Source organism: Leuciscus leuciscus (assembly GCF_965113295.1).
Source record: "Leuciscus leuciscus genome assembly, chromosome: 3".
Taxonomy (NCBI): domain Eukaryota; kingdom Metazoa; phylum Chordata; class Actinopteri; order Cypriniformes; family Leuciscidae; genus Leuciscus; species Leuciscus leuciscus.
The window spans coordinates 51,773,380-51,782,068 of NC_138727.1; the positions used below are offsets into that span (position 1 = coordinate 51,773,380).

At 35.0% G+C, this 8,689-nt stretch overlaps 1 protein-coding gene and 1 long non-coding RNA gene across 2 annotated transcripts in view; both read left to right on the forward strand.

Annotated features, from left to right (window-relative positions):
- Positions 1-8,689, forward strand: part of LOC309493630 (uncharacterized protein) — a 456,302-nt gene that overhangs the window by 268,909 nt on the left and 178,704 nt on the right. The gene's annotated exons all lie outside the window — the stretch shown is intronic.
- Positions 1,227-8,689, forward strand: part of LOC309493988 — a 53,136-nt gene continuing 45,673 nt past the window's right edge. The window contains exon 1 of the long non-coding RNA XR_014204166.1: positions 1,227-1,383. This is a non-coding gene — a long non-coding RNA (uncharacterized lncRNA). The remainder of the gene's footprint in view (positions 1,384-8,689) is intronic.

Genomic DNA, 8,689 nt, shown 5'->3' on the forward strand with positions numbered 1-8,689 from the left:
ATTTAAGACATAAACTGTTTTTAGTGAATCTCCAAGCCGGTCATTTTGACATACTTTTGTGTACATTTGATCGTTTAGACGCACATTAAACCCAAAGTAGGCTATAATTTGCTTGTCTCGGTTTCGGTTTCGGAGCGCGTGCCACCTTGCGAACAACATCTCTTGCGCAGATTTTGTGCTTTTAATAGCTCTTTTAATTATTTAACGCGTCTCGCAAGTTAGCAACAGTAGCTAGACTGCATTTTACAACAATCACCGATCGTGCTGATTCTGTCGTTAGGTTTGAGTTTTAGGGAGAAATGACAGTGTAATGCTGCGAAGGGAAGAAGTTGCGCTAGATAGAATGCGGCTATAGTTTTTAATGGTTTTACCTCAATATATTATTTTTTATAATCTTTGGAAGCCGAAATCTAAAATAAAATCAGACTAATATCACAGACCTTAAGTGTAACCAGGCTACGTTTGAATGTTTAATTCTGTCCTCCGTCATCACTCATTAAGCGTGAGAGAAGAGTGTGAGTTCCCATGAGTGTGTGAGTTCCGTCAAAGGAGAACAAACACTTAGTTCGTGGAGAGGCAGCGGATGCGAGGACGTTAGGTGCACCGGTGCGACCTAGGAAAAATTTTAGTCGCACCCTTACAAAATTTGGTCGCATGTGCGACCAAATTGGTCGCACTCTAGAGCCCTGATTGTCCATAAAATGGGTATGTTTAGGTGTGGGAGTAGAGTTAAGGGATCTTACATTTATAATCTATACAATGGTATAGGAAATTGTACAGATATCTTCAAGATATGGCAAACGTGTATGGGCGTTAAACTGTGACATCTACACGTTTTCCAAAGGGGACCAGCGTGATTATTTCACGTCTTGTTGTGATACCGGGGAATCGATTTTTTTTTTTCTAGGATGGTAGGAGAAGATTAACCCCAGTGACGGGTAGGTTTAGGGACTTTTAGGGAGTTGGGGTAGGTCATATCTATATATACAGTAATGTAACGTTAAGTCAACGGCGTTGATAAACACGCTGAAAAGAGATTATGCGTGTTGATAGCATGCGTGTTGATGGAAATCGAATTGGCGTCTCATACATACGCCATTTCATGGGATCAGTCTGCAGTGAAAAACTAATGTTAAAAAGTGAATGAGTCCAGAACCCAACTAAAGCAAACACTGATCTCTATAATGGTAACTTCAAACCAAACATTTTCAATTAAACATCTCAATAACAACTTATGTAGATGTATGACAGAAACAAAGTCATACTGTTTAATAATAAGTGTAATAATGTGTAATGGCTGGAAGTCAGTTGTAGTTCTTGTGTTTCTCTATTTTCTGTTCTTGTGTTTCTCTTTCCTTCAGTGATTCTGCTTGTTAACAGCAGGTGTTCATTTCTAATGCTCAACAATAACTTATTTCACTTATTCACTTATTATTCAACATATTCCCTTAATTATCTCACTGCAACACTGCGTCAATGTTACTTTTTACTTTTTGTAGTGTGGGTTTACCTGTGGGGTTGAAAGGGTTAACAGTGTAAGATAAAAAGACACACCCACAAAATGTATTTTAACAGTAATAAACTGTAAGTTATAAAACAGGTATATACTGGCAACACTGTTGCCAGTAGTTTACTGTTATTATTATTTGTTTGGGTCACCGTTGTGCAGAAGAGTAGAGCCTGTGCTTCAGTCCAGGAGAAGATCTACAAACATTGATGATATGCTGCATGTTGCTTTATTTAACAGGCGGTGATTGTGTAGTTGTTGGTCCAGTGGAAATCTCTTTATGAACAATAGTTGTTTAGTGGTTTCAAATGAAAGAAGTTCACAGTAATACTTTGCTCACATTATTTATGCATTATACATTTTAGTTAATACATTATTTAAATTGACAGTTGGTCAATTTAAGGCAGTCGGTTTCTGCAAGTGAAATTAGTTAACTCGAGTTTTAGAGCAATTTAGTGCATTTTTATAGTAACATACTGTAGATTACAGTAAAGAACTGTACAATTAACAGTATATTACTGGCAACAGTGTTGCCAGTATTTTACTGTAAAAAAACCTGGTAAGGTCTAACAGTGTAGTCTATAGTCTCTATAACTTGTATAGTCTAGTCTCGAGATAGCATTCGTCTTGTGTATATCTAACAGGTGATCTTTAGTCTCTTTAATCTATAATTTGTTACCTTGCAAATCTTTTGGCTGAGGGCAAAGTGAAATTTCATAACTTTATATATTTAGGCTATTTAACTTTAATGTTGTAGCCTACTAGAGAGATGACTTATGTTTTACTGAATCGTTTGCTTTATTTATTATTGTATAGCTTCTTATAACTTTAAGGCTACTTATACACTCAAAAAAAAAATTTTGTCTAAAAATAAGATTTATGTATTTGAATTGCATAACAAATTTCCATGCATTTGGATTACATAGTTTTAACATAAACCAATCAATAATCTGAATGTGATTCATATTTTTAAGTCATATCTAAATGAAACAGATAAGATTTATGTAATTGTATTAATAAACTGAATGTGATTTATATTTGTCAGTCATATGTAAATGAAACAGGTAAGATTTATGTAATAGTACACAGAAAAACGCCCATGTTAAATTAACACTGCTCAGTGTTCATATGTGTGCACACTACAGAGTTAAAGCGGTGTTGAAGTTAATGAGATAATTAAGTGATGATTGAGCATTAATTATGAACACCTGCTGTTAACAAGCAGAATCACTGAAGAACAGGGAAACACAAGAACTGACTTCAGCCACAGCCTTAGATTGACATCAACTGAAGAGAAAAGAAGACATTAAATCTGTGAAGATCTCAGCAGAGGAGGATTAAACAACTCCACAAACAGCATTACCAGCTTCACTTATTACTAACCAGACTGACTTTTTTTCATTTCCGTTTTAATGAAATCAATAGTTGTATTTTAAAGTCACCATGATGGTGGTTAGCGTTTGCTTTAGTTGGGCTCTTGACCATTGACTCTTTAATATAACATTTTCTCTGGCTGCTATAATTATGTGTTTATAAAACACATTTGTTGCAGCGAAAAAGCCAAGAGAAAAAGAGATCAGGTGATGTTGGCTGTTTATTGATGAAAGTGTAATCATCATATTGTGGCCTGAATCACTTATCTTTTTCAGTGTCTAATGCTTTGATTATTGGGCTTATGTGATTTTGTTTTATTTATTATAGTAGCTGTGTGACCTGACAGCATTAGATCCAACAGTTAATCAAATAATATAAAGAATTTTAAAAACATTTAGTGCAGTAAACTTTCTCTTCTACATTATTACTTTGACATCAAGAATCAGTGTATGACTCTCAACAATGGTGACAATCAATGAAATACTTCATGCTGCAGTGCATGCTGGGTACCACCAATCAAAACTCACCCATATCTCCCAGCATGCATTGCGGCATTAATAAATTATGCATCAGGATTTTTTGTATCTTTTGTCACCATTGTTGAGATTCATATGCTGTTTCTTGATGTCTGTGTGAGTCTAAGTAATGCCATAGATGAAAGGTTTTTGTGCACTAACTATAAAAAAAATAAATAAAGTATATTGTTTGATAAACAACACTGTTAGATTTCATGCTGTAAAATCAAATGGCTTCTGTTATGAATAAAACAATATTAAAAAGCATTAGACACTGAACAAGATCAGCGAATGAGGCAATTACATGATGATGACTTTGTCGTCGTCATCATCATCATCAATAAACAGCCAACATCACTTGATCTCTTTTTCTCTTGGCTTTTTTGCTGCAACAAACGTGTTTTATAAACACATAATTATAGCAGCCAGAGAAAATGTTATATCAAAGAGTCAATGGTCAAGAGCCCAACTAAAGCAAACGCTAACCACCATCATGGTGACTTTAAAATACAACTATTGATTTAATTCAAACGGAAATGAAATAAAGTCAGTCTGGTTAGTAATAAGTGAAGCTGGTAAAGCTGTTTGTGGAGTTGTTTAATCCTCCTCTGCTGAGATCTTCACAGATTTAATGTCTTCTTTTCTCTTCAGTTGATTTCATCTAAGGCTGTGTCTGAAGTCAGTTGTAGTTCTTGTGTTTCTCTTTCCTTCAGTGATTCTGCTTGTTAACAGCAGGTGTTCATAATTAATGCTCAATCATCACTTAATGATCTCATTAACTTCAACACCGCTTTAACTCTGTAGTGTGCACACATATGAACACTGAGCAGTGTTAATTTAACATGGGCGTTTTTCTGTGTACTATTACATAAATCTTACCTGTTTCATTTACATACGACTGACAAATATAAATCACATTCAGTTTATTAATACAATTACATAAATCTTATCTGTTTCATTTATGTATGACTTAAACATATGAATCACATTCAGGAGTATTGATTGGTTTATGTTAAAACTATGTAAACCAAATGCATGGGAATTTGTTATGCAATTCAAATACATAAATCTTATGTTTAGACACTTTTTTTTTTTTTTGAGTGTACTTTTATAATGGCTATTATTGATCATTAAAACTGACATTTAACAAAAAGGGTTTTGTCATTTTATTTTATATATTTAAAATATGTATGTACATTCTCTTCACTCTATGTAGGCTATACAATTACACAACCCTGTCTCTTTTTGTTAAATGTCAGTTTTAATAATATTATAATGTTTCTTCTTTTTTTTTTACGAAAACAAAAAAAAGGCAGGGTTGTGTTTTATAGTTCGTGTGAAGATAATCATTGTAGCTACTCATTGACTGATCCACATTTGTGTGGCCATTAATGTTTAAGATTTTTTAAATGAAAATGAAAAGAGGCAGAGTGGTCTTTTATAACATATTTTGTTTTATTGTAGCCTAAATATACATAACCAGCCAGAGCGAGCTGAGTGACGCTATCAAGAACGCTGTTGTCAGAATTATCGGACTTGAGTCCTTCCGTCCTCGGGAGTTTGTTCTCCTGAGTCGAACTTGGCAAGTTTGAACTACCAAGGATGAAAGTCTGAAGTCTGCGTACTTGGTATTGAGAAATGGCCCTTGTGTTTTTAATGATAAAGAACTATAAAATATAGAAATTCTGCTTCATTTAGAGCGAGCCTGTTGATCAGCATCTCTCATTCATCTCTCATTCATCTCTCGTTCATCTCTCATTCATCCCTAATTCATCTCTCATTCATCCCTCATTCACCCCTCATTCATCTCTCGTTCATCTCTCATTCATCCCTAATTCATCTCTTTCATCTCTCATTCATCCCTCATTCATCTCTCGTTCATCTCTCATTCATCCCTAATTCATCTCTTTCATCTCTCATTCATCCCTCATTCATCTCTCGTTCATCTCTCGTTCATTTCTCTTTCATCTCTCATTCATCTCTCATTCATCCCTCGTTCATCTCTCATTCATCCCTAATTCATCTCTTTCATCTCTCATTCATCCCTCATTCATCCCTCATTCATCTCTCGTTCATTTCTCTTTCATCTCTCATTCATCTCTCATTCATCCCTCGTTCATCTCTCATTCATCCCTCATTCATCTCTCGTTCATCTCTCATTCATCCCTAATTCATCTCTTTCATCTCTCATTCATCCCTCATTCATCCCTCATTCATCTCTCGTTCATCTCTCGTTCATTTCTCTTTCTTCTCTCATTCATCTCTCATTCATCCCTCGTTCATCTCTCATGCATCCCTCATTCATCCCTCGTTCATCTCTCATTCATCTCTCATTCATCCCTCATTCATCTCTCGTTCATCTCTCATTCATCCCTCATTCATCTCTCTTTCATCTCTCATTCATCCCTCATTCATCTCTCTTTCATCTCTCATTCATCCCTCATTCATCTTTCTTTCATCTCTCATTCATCCCTCGTTCATCTCTCATTCATCCCTCATTCATCCCTCGTTCATCTCTCATTCATCTCTCATTCATCTCTCGTTCATCTCTCTTTCATCCCTCATTCATCTCTCTTTCATCTCTCATTCATCTCTCTTTAATCCGCTCTGTACGGATGAGAATGGCCTGTTATGATTGAAAAAAAAAAGAAAAAAAAAGTTGTTTTGCTTTGGAAATAAAAATTTGTGAATATCAGTTCGGTAATGCATTTGGAATTGGGTATTTTGTGAATATATTTATATCGAGACTATAACTTCATACTGGTGTTTTCATAATATATATATATATATATAATTTATAATACATAATATATGTATAATACAGTATATACCATGTGTTTTCATGAACATATTTATTTTTAGACTATGACTTCATATTGGTGTTTTCATAAGTTTATCTCTCTGCAGACCCCTGCTACAACTACACTGAGCTGGACAATCCATGGAGATCCATCAGTAATATAAATGCTTCAGTCAGAAAGTGTGACACGAATGTCTCCTGGAGTGGCTGGTATCGTCTCTTCATTAACAACATGAGCGCTCATATCCCAGACACATGTGTTGCTCAGTCCAGCTGTGGCACTGCTGTCCCACTGTGGATACGTGGTGGACACCCAACAGTAACAGATGGAGTCGTCACTCGAGATGTCTGCGGTCACTGGGACAATTACTGCTGCTATATCGGGTCTTTTCCCATTAGAGTCAAAGCCTGTCCAGACAATTATTATGTCTATGAGCTGGTTAGTCCAACTACCTGCAATCTTGCATACTGTGCAGGTAATTATATTCACATGAGCTCTTTCTACACATTCAAGATATTCGTGTCTCTGTGTCTGTCTATATTTAAAGATGAAGAATGTGTCTGTGTTCTGATTGTTTCGGGAATATCTGCATTGTTTTCTATGGCAATGACATTGTGTCAGTATGCATACGACAAATACAACAACAGCAACATGGATGGGTTTGCAATACAGATGTTGTCTTATTTAAATTTTACAACATGGAAATGTGTATCCGACACGCTGGACTACTGCGTCTTCTGTGGCAGCGGCAGAACCGGAGATTTAGATTTTTTGCTGTTCACATCAGCTAATTCTGATCGGATTTCAATCGGATATGCACACAAATCAGATTTGGACTGACAGTCTGAACGTAGCCTTAGAAACGCTTTGAACATCATAAAAAATCAGAGGAGAAAAGCCCCGTCCCACACGTTGACGGGATGGGTGACATGTTTGTTACGGTGGAAAACAGGGGTGGTTTCTAACTGTGTTTTTGAGACTGTCTTTGGTTCACTGCAGTTTGAATATACTCAACAATGGTGTTGTCATGAATTTGTATATCGTTTGTCTTAAATCATGTTAAAAACACCACACAGTCATAGAAACACCGTTAACTTGATTTTCACCATAGAGAGTTAAATGAACCACCAGCAGTGTTAAAAACACTCTGAAGCAGTGTAATTTGTAAAAACATAATTAAGCGATTAAGTGATGATTGTTTGATTTTTTTAAGGCACTTTATGATAAGCAGAATCACTAATGAAAAGTTAAGAACTTAACAGTTCAAAGGTGGTGCTAAGAATAAACAATCTCTAATGAAAGTATACTTTATTGTATTTGAAATATATTCCCTTTTTCAAAAGTACATTGCAAATATACAAAAAAAAAAATGTTTTACTATCTTTAAATATATTAAAAGTATATTAGCATCATGCTTTTACCTATTTTCACAATACAACTTATAACACACTTTAAAATAATTGTACTTTAGTATATTTTCTAAAAATATATTTTAGAAAAATAAACTTGAAGTGAAAATTCTGTTTATTTTTTAAAAGTGTATTTATTTGCCTTTTACTTAAACATATACTTTATGTAGGCTATATTTTTAACTGTGTGCTGAAAATGATCATTGCAACAATGCATTCAATGCATATACTTTCAAAATACATTATAGTATGCAAATGTACAAAGTATATCTAAGTAATATATGTTTATTAATGTGCATTTGTTATTGAAGACAACATGTGCAATTTGTAGTATTTGGAATAAGCCAAAGGTATTACTGAGCATATACTTTTTACTCAAATATAATACACTTATGGCATATGGGTCCATGTACTTTTTGATCATTTCATTTCCTGTTTGGAATGGAATAACGAGAAATGAAAACCAGCTCGTTTATTCGTTTTTTAGTTTAGTTTAAAAACGAAAAATGAGATTTTGGCTTGATTTTTCATTTTTCGTTTGTGGTTTACAAATCGGTTTATGGGCTCGATATTTCATTTGCACACGTGGGCAGCGCTGAAACGCCCCTTTCATCTGATTGGTCAAAACGCTCCACCTTCAGTAAGCTACTTTCTTTGATGACATTTGCAGGGCGTTCCAAATGAGCAGTTATTGTCAGTGAAGTCCACTTCAACTGATATACCGTGCTCAGGGAGTAGGGAGCAGTGAACACTGCGTAGGGACCCTGTCGAATGGAACGCACCGAATGATTTTTATAATGTAGCCTACAAGCTGTATTATCCCCTAATTCTAATGTAACAGTTATGGGTAGGTCATCTACGGACATCTAATTTTACGCACATATTATCATGATACAGTTACATCATCCTATTATTGATTTTTATTTCCACTTCCCTTTTATCCAAAGAGACGGAACTATTTGCACTGTATTTATCAATGGGAAATACATCATGCTAAAATAATCTGTCATATACTGTGGCTCACATTAATGGGGTTGCTTGCAAGTCGCAGCAGCACGAATTACGTGACCAGCAACATATTTC